Source organism: Lissotriton vulgaris, unplaced genomic scaffold (assembly GCF_964263255.1).
Source record: "Lissotriton vulgaris unplaced genomic scaffold, aLisVul1.2 SCAFFOLD_5618, whole genome shotgun sequence".
NCBI lineage: Eukaryota > Metazoa > Chordata > Amphibia > Caudata > Salamandridae > Lissotriton > Lissotriton vulgaris.
Genome location: NW_028250774.1, coordinates 104,630 through 117,437, shown reverse-complemented (window position 1 = coordinate 117,437; position 12,808 = coordinate 104,630).

Genomic DNA, 12,808 nt, shown 5'->3' with positions numbered 1-12,808 from the left:
TACTGACATTTTCACAATAAAGGTTTTTAAAACAAAACATGGTAGTAGTATTTACATTGGTAAAGTTTTTAATTTTAGTTTCTGTTTTCGAATCAGTAAAAGGCAAGTGAAATAAAGCAGTTCAATTACATGACGGTTAAAAGGTATAATACGCAGGAACGCAGTAAAGATAAATGGTCAAGGGCTGTTGTGTTTTTTACTCCCGCAACATAAAGTGATCGATAAGAATCTGATATTCAGGCGTATCGGCGACTAAGACAGCAGGCCGAGCATCTTTTGCTCAACGGCTCCGTCATGGGACGAAGAAACGCCCTTTTGCCAGAAAAAGGAATATATTTTACTTGCAAGACAGTTGTAAATTTTCCGGGAAAATACATTAGCCTGGAATATTATAACATATATGTTTAAGAAAAAATAATGTTCGAAAGCAATAAAAAGCGTAATTTTTAGGTCATATGACCAAGCCTTTCATCATTAGTATAACAAAAGTAAAATGAACCAATGAAAAGTTTTATTAACAAGTCACATGACCTGTTATGCTTACGTTACGCGCTGCGCGCCGCGCTCCGGATCCCTTCCGGGAAGCTGCGCTTCGCGCACTGGAGTACTTCCGGGTGCGCTAACGCGGCGTGTCATATAACGCATTACGCGACAACGTAGGTCCTGAATATAGTCAAAATGTCTCCACCAACCAGCGGTCGGAACACAACCCCTTTCAGCAGTCTAAAAAGTTCTGTTAAATGACAACAGAAGGGACAGGCAACAAGAACCATCAGTGAAAGAGGGGAGGGCAAGTTCTTCCCTACCGGGTCACGTTGGGGCGCTACCGGAACTGATCGAATTGGTAGTCTACAGTGTTTCTGGATGTTTCAGACTGAAGCTGGCGTTAGCATGAGAGCACCACCATCTCGTATCTCAGTCATGGCCATTCCACGAGCAATCGTGGCAGCCGCTCCCCACCAGAAGCCTGCGGGAGTCGGGGGCCCCCAAGACTTTTGTAGAATCTTCAAGGCTCAGTGGACACTTTCGAGAATGGGGCCCAAGCCCTAGCAGACAAGCGTCCGAGTTCCAAGGTGTCCCATGGCCATTTTAGTGGACCACGCCCAAATCTGAAGAGACAGCCGCCATTTTGAGAGTCCTGTGGCAGCCGCCTATAGTTGCATCGCAAGAGCGGGAGCAACTCAACTACATGGTGAGCGAGACGCTGTAGTCGCAAGAGCGGGCAGTAAACAGCTGAATGGCGGAAGAGGCACAGTGTAGCAAAAGCGGGTGGAATGGCAACTGAAACGGTAAAGGGGCGCCCCACTACAGCGTGTCTTCAGGTCAAACGGATTGTGGGATAAGGTCCAGAATGGAAGAGTCATCATAAAGCAAAAAGTTCCGTCGGACCCCGGGAGCCGGCCGCCTATGTCGGGGGCGATCTTAGGCCACGCCAGGGCAACATGACTTGGGGAGGGGGCAGAAGTCAAGCGCACCCTCCCAGTCCGCGCCACCACCGTATGTTGAAAATCTGAAGCCATCGTTCTACAAACTCTTAACCAGCCTTGGATGAAAAATCTTGAAGAATGTACAAACTGAAAACCAGTTTTTGTTTGCATAGCATCAGCAGCAACGCTTGATATCAGAATGCATGAGTTTCATGCTCGATCGATTGAGCTAGCCGGATCAGGCAACAAAAAGTATAAAATAGTTATGTAAATAGTTATTTAATAAAATGTTTTACCCTGTTACTTTGCTGGTGTGTTGTATATATTTATAATATTTGCATAGAGTTTATCGTTATTTTGGGCGGGGTGGGTGGCGGAACCGAGCTGTCTTGCAGCCATCATGGTGTGGAGCTCAGTTCATCTCACTAGTTTCGTATTTCTCATGAAGGGTTGTTCCTAATGTTTCTATTTTAGCGAGGTCAAAAAGAGATCCCATTAGTGGCCTACTGATTTTGCTCGATTATTTTTTTTTTTACACGATTTTTCACTATCTGCAAAGACTAAACAGAGTATTGCGGCTTTGTGCTTGTTAGTAAATAGAGAATGAACCAAAGAGAATAAATTCTAAAATAGTAAATGCTTGGATAACAATCAATCAAATGGAGAGACAAGCAGGCACGACGGATTACAACGGGGGCAAAGGCCTGCGTTAACTACCCTTCACTATCTGCAAAGAGAGAGTACTTCTAAGAGAAAAGAGGGGGGGGCAGCGTTTAAAGCACATCAGCGTGCATAAACACGAAAATGTTTTTACCTATCACGTACTTGACATTTGACAGCTTTTGATATTTGTTATTAAAAAACCATTGAAATTCAATTAAAAAACCATAGGTTTTAGCCCATATATAGTTAGGGATTAGCATTTTCAAAACCTTATTTTACTCGCATAAAACCATTGAAATTCGCATATATAGTTAGATGCGCTAACTATATATCGCGCACCCGCAATCCACTGATGATGATGTCACATATTACATCATTCATGACATGATCAGTGATCGAGGACGGGCCCACTTGTGGAGTCCATACAGGACTTGATTGTGTGCTTTCCGCACTACACTTCCCAGAAGTCTCATTGGAGCCTCCCATCGGCGGGTGAGTTATACCAAATTGGAGAAGTGTAACGGGTGCGCACACCGCTTCCGTTAAAGCCCCTGAAGAGAAGCAGATGGAGCTTCGAAACGCGTCGGGCAGATCCATTACGGAGCAGCGTCTACAAGCGGATCCCCGCCCTCACCTACACATAAATAAAGCTGCTGCTCGTGTGCTACTCAAGAGGTGGACAACCTGGAGCGACAATTTACACGTGGCAGTCCAGCCGCGGAGTATGCACTACCCCGTTAACGTGGGGGTCACAGCAGAGAAGCAGCAGCCGTACATGGGATCGAGGACGGGCCCACTTGTGGAGTCCATACAGGACTTGATTGTGTGCTTTCCGCACTACACTTCCCAGAAGTCTCATTGGAGCCTCCCATCGGCGGGTGAGTTATACCAAATTGGAGAAGTGTAACGGGTGCGCACACCGCTTCCGTTAAAGCCCCTGAAGAGAAGCAGATGGAGCTTCGAAACGCGTCGGGCAGATCCATTACGGAGCGGCGTCTCCAAGCGGATCCCCGCCCTCACCTACACATAAATAAAGCTGCTGCTCGTGTGCTACTCAAGAGGTGGACAACCTGGAGCGACAATTTACACGCGGCAGTCCAGCCGCGGAGTATGCACCACCCCGTTAATGTGGGGGTCACGGCAGTGAAGCAGCAGCCGTACATGGGATCGAGGACGGGCCCACTTGTGGAGTCCATACAGGACTTGATTGTGTGCTTTCCGCACTACACTTCCCAGAAGTCTCATTGGAGCCTCCCATCGGCGGGTGAGTTATACCAAATTGGAGAAGTGTAACCGCTTCCGTTAAAGCCCCTGAAGAGAAGCAGATGGAGCTTCGAAACGCGTCGGGCAGATCCATTACGGAGCGGCGTCTACAAGCGGATCCCCGCCCTCACCTACACATAAATAAAGCTGCTGCTCGTGTGCTACTCAAGAGGTGGACAACCTGGAGCGACAATATATATATATATATATATATATATATATATATATATCCACACCACCTCGTACTTCCAAAGTACAATCATGCACTCCAACAATGATCTCCGCCACACAGGTAAGTGGTTTAGGAAGTCTTTATTCCATATTCAGCCAAACTTAGGACAAAAACCCAACGCGTTTCGGCGACACACTCGCCTTGGTCACGGGTTAGTTCGTTAGTTTAACAGCCGATATTTAAATAAAGAAAAAAGTGCAAAAAAGTGTCAGGAAGTGCAAACATAAACAAAGGACTGCCGTATTTGTCCAGCTACTAAGTCGGCCATCTTAACATGGTGAAAATACAACCACATACTATATCATGTATTACAGATAAGTAATACACACGTAAAGCTGATAGCGCTAGCAGGTTTGCATACAAAATTCATGGAAACATATTAAATAACATATGGAATCCAATTCATACCATCTAATGTCCGATACTTAAAGCGGCATGTATGATATCAACTAATATCAGCCTAATATTACGTAAGAATATCCCAAGTGGGTGTAGCATCACCTATTAGTAAAACACCAGATATAAGCGGTATAGGTTTCAAGTGGAGTAGCAAAGTCCCAAGTGGGAAAACAAATCCTTCTCAAAGTACACTATGCCAGCAATATATATTATTACCCGTATAAACCCAAGTGGGTGAAAACACATCCCCAGCTAAGATATCCATCAATTGTGAATATATATGCAACATAAATGCTCTGGCAGTTGAAGGCATAGTCTAGTCGGACACATCATATAATTTCTATACATTTCTTGTATAGGTCCAACAATTGTCGATAGACACAAAAATAATTTTCAAATCACTACTCCACAGGTGACAGTTCGTCCATGTATGGTTATTCGGGCTGATGGTCATGCAATGGTAAGCGTAACAACATATATTTCATACCTGCAAAAAAGAGAATGACATATCTAGTGATGGCTGATCTGTAAACGTTCACATACCCAACAAAGTGATTTAAAATGTATTAAAAACAAAGGAAGTCTTAGATATGGGAAGCAAAGATACTCAATTTCAGTTAATCACTTATTCAACAATATGAGGCAACCATAGCATAAGCAACATCAACAGAATTTGCAAAAATAGACCAAATCATTCTCCCAGAAACCAGCTCATTTCTTCCTCGGAATTCAATCCTTCAGGGATCTTGGAATTAAGCTCTAGGATTAGTCTAGATTCCATTTGTCGCAGTCTTCGTATCCGGTCCCCACCCCTGTTGGATTGAGGAACTCTGTCAATTACAAAAAATCTTAAAAGATTGCGGTTCGCATTGTGTTTCTCTTCAAAATGTCTCGCAATGGGGGACAGCTTATCTTTATTAGCAATGGCCCGCATATGTTCCAGTATTCTTTTCTTGGCGGGGAACATAGTGCTGCCCACGTACTTTTTCTCACAAGGGCACAGCAGTATGTAGACACAGTAGTCAGATAAACATGTCAGGTGTTTTTCTATTTTCCTCTCAGTTTTATCAAGAGGAAAATAGACTGTTTTTACATTGCAACTATATTTGCATGCCTTGCAGTTCATGCAAACATAGAACCCCTGGATTTCCCTGGACGACATTCTGCGTGAAGAGATGTCATTTTTGCTCAGCCTGTCTTTTAAAGAGTTGTTCTTCCTATACGTGATACTAGGGGATTCTTTCAATACATCAGTCAGGGCAGATTCAGTGTGTAGTATTTTCCAGTGTTTATTAAGACACTTCCGCAAATCCCCGGATTTAGAGTTAAAGGTAGAAATATATCTAATGGTAGAATCCTCACTAGATTTCTCCTTGGGTGTTAATAGATCTGCTTGGGTCAGTTTAGATGCTTTCACAAATGCATCTTTTATGCATTTCTGCCCATAGCCTCTCTCAATGAAACGTTGTTTCATGACCTTACACTCTCTTTGAAATTCGGTGTCACAACTACAGTTTCTCCGAGCCCGAAGAAATTCCCCGTAGGGGATACTGTAGATTAAAGATTTAGGGTGACTGCTCTCCGCGTGTAGCAGAGTGTTACCCGCGGTTTCTTTCCGGTGAAGACTTGAAGTCAGTAAATTATTGACTACAGAGATTTCAAGATCTAAGAATACTGCCCTTTCCTTACATATGGTCCCCTCAAACCGCAGATTTAAATCATTGACATTCAGTGCTTCAATGAATTGTAGAGCTTGTTCATGGCTTCCACTCCAGACGACAAATAGGTCGTCAATATAGCGGAGCCATGAAACTACATGGATGTAATGGTTGCCATGGCGACTGGGCACCTGCCGCTCCCACCACCCCATGAAGAGGTTGGCATAGCTAGGGGCAAAGCAGGTGCCCATCGCAGTCCCCTGTTTCTGTCTAAAAAACATTTCATTAAAAATAAAAAAATTATTTTCTAGACAAAATTGTATCATCTGCAACAACATGTGATTATGGTCAAAAAAGGAGATAGAGCGAAATTTCAAATAGTACTCGCACGCTTTCAGTCCATCCGAATGTATGATGGACGTATATAGGCTGTTGACATCCAGAGTAATCAGCCAAAAGTGTTCATCCCATGTTATATCTCTGATTTTATTGAGAAAGTCACGGCTATCCTTCCATATGTTATTTAATATGTTTCCAAGAATTTTGTATGCAAACCTGCTAGCGCTATCAGCTTTACGTGTGTATTACTTATCTGTAATACATGATATAGTATGTGGTTGTATTTTCACCATGTTAAGATGGCCGACTTAGCAGCTGGACAAATACGGCAGTCCTTTGTTTATGTTTGCACTTCCTGACACTTTTTTGCACTTTTTTCTTTATTTAAATATCGGCTGTTAAACTAACGAACTAACCCGTGACCAAGGCGAGTGTGTCGCCGAAACGCGTTGGGTTTTTGTCCTAAGTTTGGCTGAATATGGAATAAAGACTTCCTAAACCACTTACCTGTGTGGCGGAGATCATTGTTGGAGTGCATGATTGTACTTTGGAAGTACGAGGTGGTGTGGATTCAACAGGGTTACCTTGAGCCCTGATTTACTGCACCGACGCGCAGAGTGTCCCGGTTTCCAGTCAAGGAAAGTGCAAAAGGATATATATATATATATATATATATATATATATATATATATATATATATATATATATATATACATTCACTGAAAAAACCATAGGTTATAGACCATATATAGTTAGGAATTTGCATTTAAAAAACCTTATTTTACTCACACAAAACCATTGAAATTCCATATATAGTTAGTTGCACTAACTATATATCGCGCACCCGCAATCCACTGCTGATGATGTCACATATTACATCATTCATGACATGGTCAGTGACATCACTGATGACATCACTGAAGACATCTCAAATGACATCACTGATGACATCACTGATGACAACATCCAGTGACTGTATGTTTCTGTAAAGTTAAAATATGTCTTACATATTGAAGAATGAGTGGATGTATAAGTGTCTGGATGAAGGATTTAGTAGGTGCATGACTGACTGTATGAGTGAGTGATTAAATGTGTCTCACTGAGTGCATGGTTTAGTGACTAAACTGTCTTAATTTGTGCATCATTATGTCTGTTGTTCTGTAAACTGTTGCATGTGTTGATAAGTAGCTATATGAGTAACTATATGGGTTATTGATTGGTTGCCCAAGTATTTGTATGGGAGACTGAGTGTGTGTGTGGGTGGCTGGGAGGTGTATGACTCTGTGCATAGATGTGTGAGCAGTTGATTCACTAGATGTATGGGTTCAAAAGTGCATGTGGAAACAGCTGTATGGGCGGTTGACTGTGTGCATGAGTGTATTGGTGAGTGAATGGATATCTCAGTGCTACATGTCAAAGTAAGTACATATGTAAAACACAGTACATGTGAGAGTTGACATATATAAATAACTGTGCATAAGAGCCAGTGAATGTGTGAGTGGCTGTATGGATCATTGTGAACTTGTATCAGGGATTGTATAACAGAGTAAATATGTGTTAGTATATGTTTGAATAAGTAAAGTTTGTATAACTGTATAGTTGAGGAAATGGAGGTGTGATTGATTCTTTGCATGACTGACTAGGTGTGTGAGTAACTCCATGGATGAGTGGCAGTCTGTGAGTGTCTGTTTACACTGATTGTATCTAAGGTTAAATTAGAGTCTGAAGAGGTTCATCGTATTATCACATGAATGATATCATCAGTGATGTGATCAGTAATGTCAAATGAGATGTCATCAGTGATGTCATCAGTGATGTCATTTGAGATGTCTTCAGTGATGTCATCAGTGATGTCACTGACCATGTCATGAATGATGTAATATGTGACATCATCAGCAGTGGATTGTGGGTGCGCGATATATAGTTAGTGCAACTAACTATATATGGAATTACAATGGTTTTGTGTGAGTAAAATAAGGTTTTTTAAATGCAAATTCCTAACTATATATGGTCTATAACCTATGGTTTTTTCATTGAATTTCAATGGTTTTTTAAATGATAATATCTGTAGCTGTAAAATGTATTCTTCTTTAAATCTTAAAATATATTTTACATGTTTTTTATACAATTTTAAAAAAAAAATGTTATGTTTCGCTCCCAGTCCGCGAACCGGTCAGCTTCCCGTTAGCTCAATTTAAAGCCGCGGCTCGGTCCGCGAACCGGTAAACGTTCTTTTAGCGTAACTGTTACGTTAGCATGACGTTTTGCGTTGTCGCGTAATACGTCATTGGACGCGCCAAGTTAGCGGACCCGGAAGCGGACTGGAAAGCGGAGCAAAGCGCGAAACGTAAACACAGCAGGTCATGTGACTCGATAATAACACTTTTCATTGGTTCATTTCACTTTTGGTTTCCTAATGATGTAATACTAGGTCATGTGATCTAAAATTAACACTTTTCATTGGTTTAGAACTTTTGCTTTTCCCAAATGATGAAAACCCCTCCTTCTTTCCTCACTCTGACTTTCATCTTGGTGAGAGAAAGACCCTTTTTCATTGTTCACAAATGGCTTCAGTAGTTGCTTCAGCTAGTGTACCCCCACCACCACCTCCACCTCCTAATGGGAAGAGAGGACCACCTGCTCAAGTTTTCATAGAAGAAGAGGAAGATCAAGAAGAGGAGGAAGAGCAGGAAGAGTTTTTGCCAGAGAAGCCCAGGAGGTACAATAGAAAATAAAACTACATCTGGCAATTTTTCAAATTTCCTGAAGGGCAAAAAAAAGTCAATGCCAGATATGTCTTTTGCTGTATTTGCGACGATCGACTTTCAAGGGGGACTGACAAGAAATACTCCTTCGGAAATTACACGATGCACAGGCATATGAGTAGGTGGCACCCAAACAATTATAGTGCTGCCCAGCTTCGCGATGAACAGCAAAATCCCCCGGCAATGGCGAGAAGATCTGTTGTCCAAGAAGTATCGGGACCAGAGGCGAGGGAGGTGGTCCCGAACATTCAAATGGACTTTGGGGAAGTAAAGCAAGTGTGCGTGCGGTGCAACCAATTAATTTGCTATAGAGAAAGTAGTATTACTCTTATAATGAAAGCTATCCAAAATCATGTTTGCCCGAAACGCCCCAAAAAATAAATTCTTCTTTTTTTCGTTGCTCCTGTTGAGCCCTTTTCAATGAATCATTTTTGTTTCCCCCCTACCCCCCAAAAAACAAAAAAATTAGAAAATGTTCAGAAAATACAAAAAAAATATGAAAAATGTTCAGAAAAATAATAAAAAAAATTTAAAACAACAAAAACCAAAAAAAAAGTTCTTTTCAGAACTACCTCCCCATTATAAAAAAAATTGGTAGACTTTTTGAAACTCTGCCAACCTCTATTTATTTTAGTTCGCTCCCAGTTCGCACTCCGGTACGCGAACCGGGAGCGACCCAAAATTTTTTTTTTAAAAAAAGAACAGTAAGTATAAGGGATGGAAACAGACAGTTATGTTACAAGAAAGACAGCTATAGGGAGTAAAGAAAAGATACTGTTACCAGCAATCCACTTCTGATCATGTCAAAATTACATCATTCTTGACATGGTCAGTGACATCATCAGCAGTGGATTGCGAGTAACAGTATCTTTTGTTTACTTCCTATAGCTTTCTTTCTTGTAACATAACTGTCTGTTTCCTACCCTTATACTTACTGTTCTTGTTTTAAAAAAAATTTTGAGATCATTCAGAAACAGTAACATTAATAGAGACAGAATGAGTGAATAAGAATGAAGAAGTATGAGAAGAGAGGGACTGAGAAATATACTGGAAGGAGTAGAATAATTAAGTAATAGAGAAAGGAATGAGGGAAGTAGCAAACGCAGGAAAGTAAGGATTAAAGAAATGAAGCAGTAGAACTAATAGATGTTAAATGTGATAGATTAAATGATTGATTCAGGATGACGATAAGGTGTGTCCTCTCCAAAAGTTTGTTTAAGGTGAGGCCTACTCAGGGTTGCATATCAAATTTATGCTTGTTGAAGAATACAGAGGAGATAATACATGTGAAGGCCTACCATTGAAGTAAAACATGTCCACTTCACTCTTGAACAACGGCTAGACCTCTTCTGTGTCCATAGACAGACCTAAACTTCATCTGCACAATGTCATTCGTAAACTTAGAAAACACAAGTAATGTAATTGAAAAACGTGGAGTTTCTTTTGCTCATTTCACAGTCACATCACCTGTGTTGCCTTTGCTTAGGTATCTCATAGTGCAGATGTAGTCCAGCATATGAAACAGAACGCAGAAGTGCAGCAGTGTATGCATTAATACATGTGAAGGCCTACCAATGAAGTAAGTCATGTCCACTTATTACATCATTCATGACATAGTCAGTGACATCATCAGCAGTGGATTGCGGGTAAAAAGAGTAGAAAACATTTACCTTATAATTCTTGTTAACTTTTTCAAATATTTTTTCATACTTTCAATCTGTAAAAGAGAGAACAAACATTTCAAAAATATTAAAACATGTATTTAAAAATTTGAAAAGACAAGGGAAAAGGTTGAAGAAGAAACAGTTTTTCAACAACTTTGACATGTACAGAAGCCTCTGCTGCTCTACGTCCCCTACACAATCCTAAAGATATATATTTTAAACAAACAGTATCTTGATGCTGATGAAGTGAGGCCTATTTTGGAACATGGTGCATCTTTTGCGCTGCTGATGTCTCACAATAGTGATGCAATAGCAGCGCAAAAAAGATGTAAAGCCATCATAAAATTGTGTCTAACATTTTAAATGATTGTTTCAGGATGCAAATAAGATGTGTCCTTTCAAGAGGTTTCTTTAAGGTGAGGCCTATTCAGTTTTCAAAAAAAAAACAGTACCCAGAAGTGCAGCACTGTAAGCATTAACTTTGACACTTACAGAAGCCTCAGTTTCTCCATATCTACCTCACATTTCTAAATGTATATCATAAGTACAAAAAGTAGAACATTAATTATACATGTTAAATGGTTTATTTTTGCTGTTCTCAGAATGTATCAAATTTCACTTTAATCAGTGACTTGAAGGTATTCATCATGTAACAGCGGGGAAAAAAAACACAATCAAAATGATTGTGTTTAAAAAACCCATACAACATAAGAAATCTGAATTCAAAACTCCTTAAAATAAACTTACTTTCCATAACGTCGAAGGATGTCCTATGGACAGCGTACACTCTGTTGTGCTATAAATATTTTCAGCCCGCCACTTTCTGAAAGAAAACCTCCATCGTTTTGAAAAATATGTTACATACAATAAAAGACTTCTCACATTCTACCACATGTTTCCACTTGGCCAAATCATGTTGCAGCGTTTTTCAACTCTTGTAATTCTTATAATGAAATCCCGTCATTTTCTATTTTCGCAACTTTCAAAAAGAAAACATTTAAGATTACTTTCACAATCCTGGACTACTAATATCTTACCCTTCTTTCTCACTCATGTTCTCCTTTTCCTATGACACTGATACTGCTTACTATGAAGCAGACTTACTTGCATCAGGTTTATATAGTTAGATTTTTAAATTGACATTATAATTAAAGGTTTTGGACCAATAATCTAGACAGCATTGCAGACTTACATTCCCTCTACTTCATGAACATTTTGCAATTCCTCAGAGGAAATCCAGAGATTCTTTCCTTAAAATTTTTGTTTTAAAAACACCAGGTAAGAATTTTTAAGGTCAAACGGCAATTTTTTTTTGAAAGTTACAACAGAATCGTTGCAGAATGACCAGCCGTTTCTAGACTTTAAATAAGCTGTGTAATGTCCTGATGTTGTTGAAGGACCATCGTGATAGATAATTGCTACAGTTACAAAAGTCCTTCCTGATATTGACAGCTGAGAAACAACACATTTTTTTATTAAAGTTGACAATTTTGATCCATCAGGCCTACATCGTTGGATCATTAAAATGACATACTGGCCATATTGTCGTATAAATAATGTTGACATCATTTCAGATTTACATTGGCTACACTCCATGTTGTGATCAGCTGCATTTACTAGCTTATTAAAGGAGACTGATTTACTGTCTGGCAAAGTTAAATATATAAATCTTTCTTAGTCTACACTAGTAGTACTTGATACCATACAGTTCTCGCCGTCATGCTGCCATTGATAAGAAAGCCCAAACAGGTGATCTACATCTACACCCTCATCTTGCAATACATCAAGCATATACATTAAAAACTCCTGACAATCCTGCTGATTATTTTCAGAGAAGTCTGTTTGACCTGACCCTGTTCTTTTAAAGTCTCTAGTGAAAAGAGAACATTAAGCACTACATTTGCATAGCAGTTGACACCAGAACTGTTTTCAAATTGAAAACCGACAACATCTTCAACAGAATCCACTTTCTTTCTGCTTACAATTTTCGGTTCATCGACTTTTGGGCTTTTTGCTACAACCTCCCTACTATTACTGATATTTCTTTCGTTTCCGGCCTACCACACGTTTCTCAAACAAAGGATATTGAGGCAAATGTGGTGCATACTCTTTTCTTAACCTATTGTATTCCTTAACACAATCTAGATCCGCACAAATGTTTGTGACATCACAGTCAATCAAGTACAATCCCGATAAAGTTCTAACTCGTGACAATGCCACATATGCCATACCCTCCTTGACCACAGAACTGCCAATATTCACCAATGCACTATATACACTTAAACCTTGCGATTTATGGATTGTCACCCCATATGCCAAGCAAACAGGAAACTGTTTATGGCGAACATATAAGTCTTTAACAAGCAAAAACCTAGCAGAACAACGACCAATTAGCTGT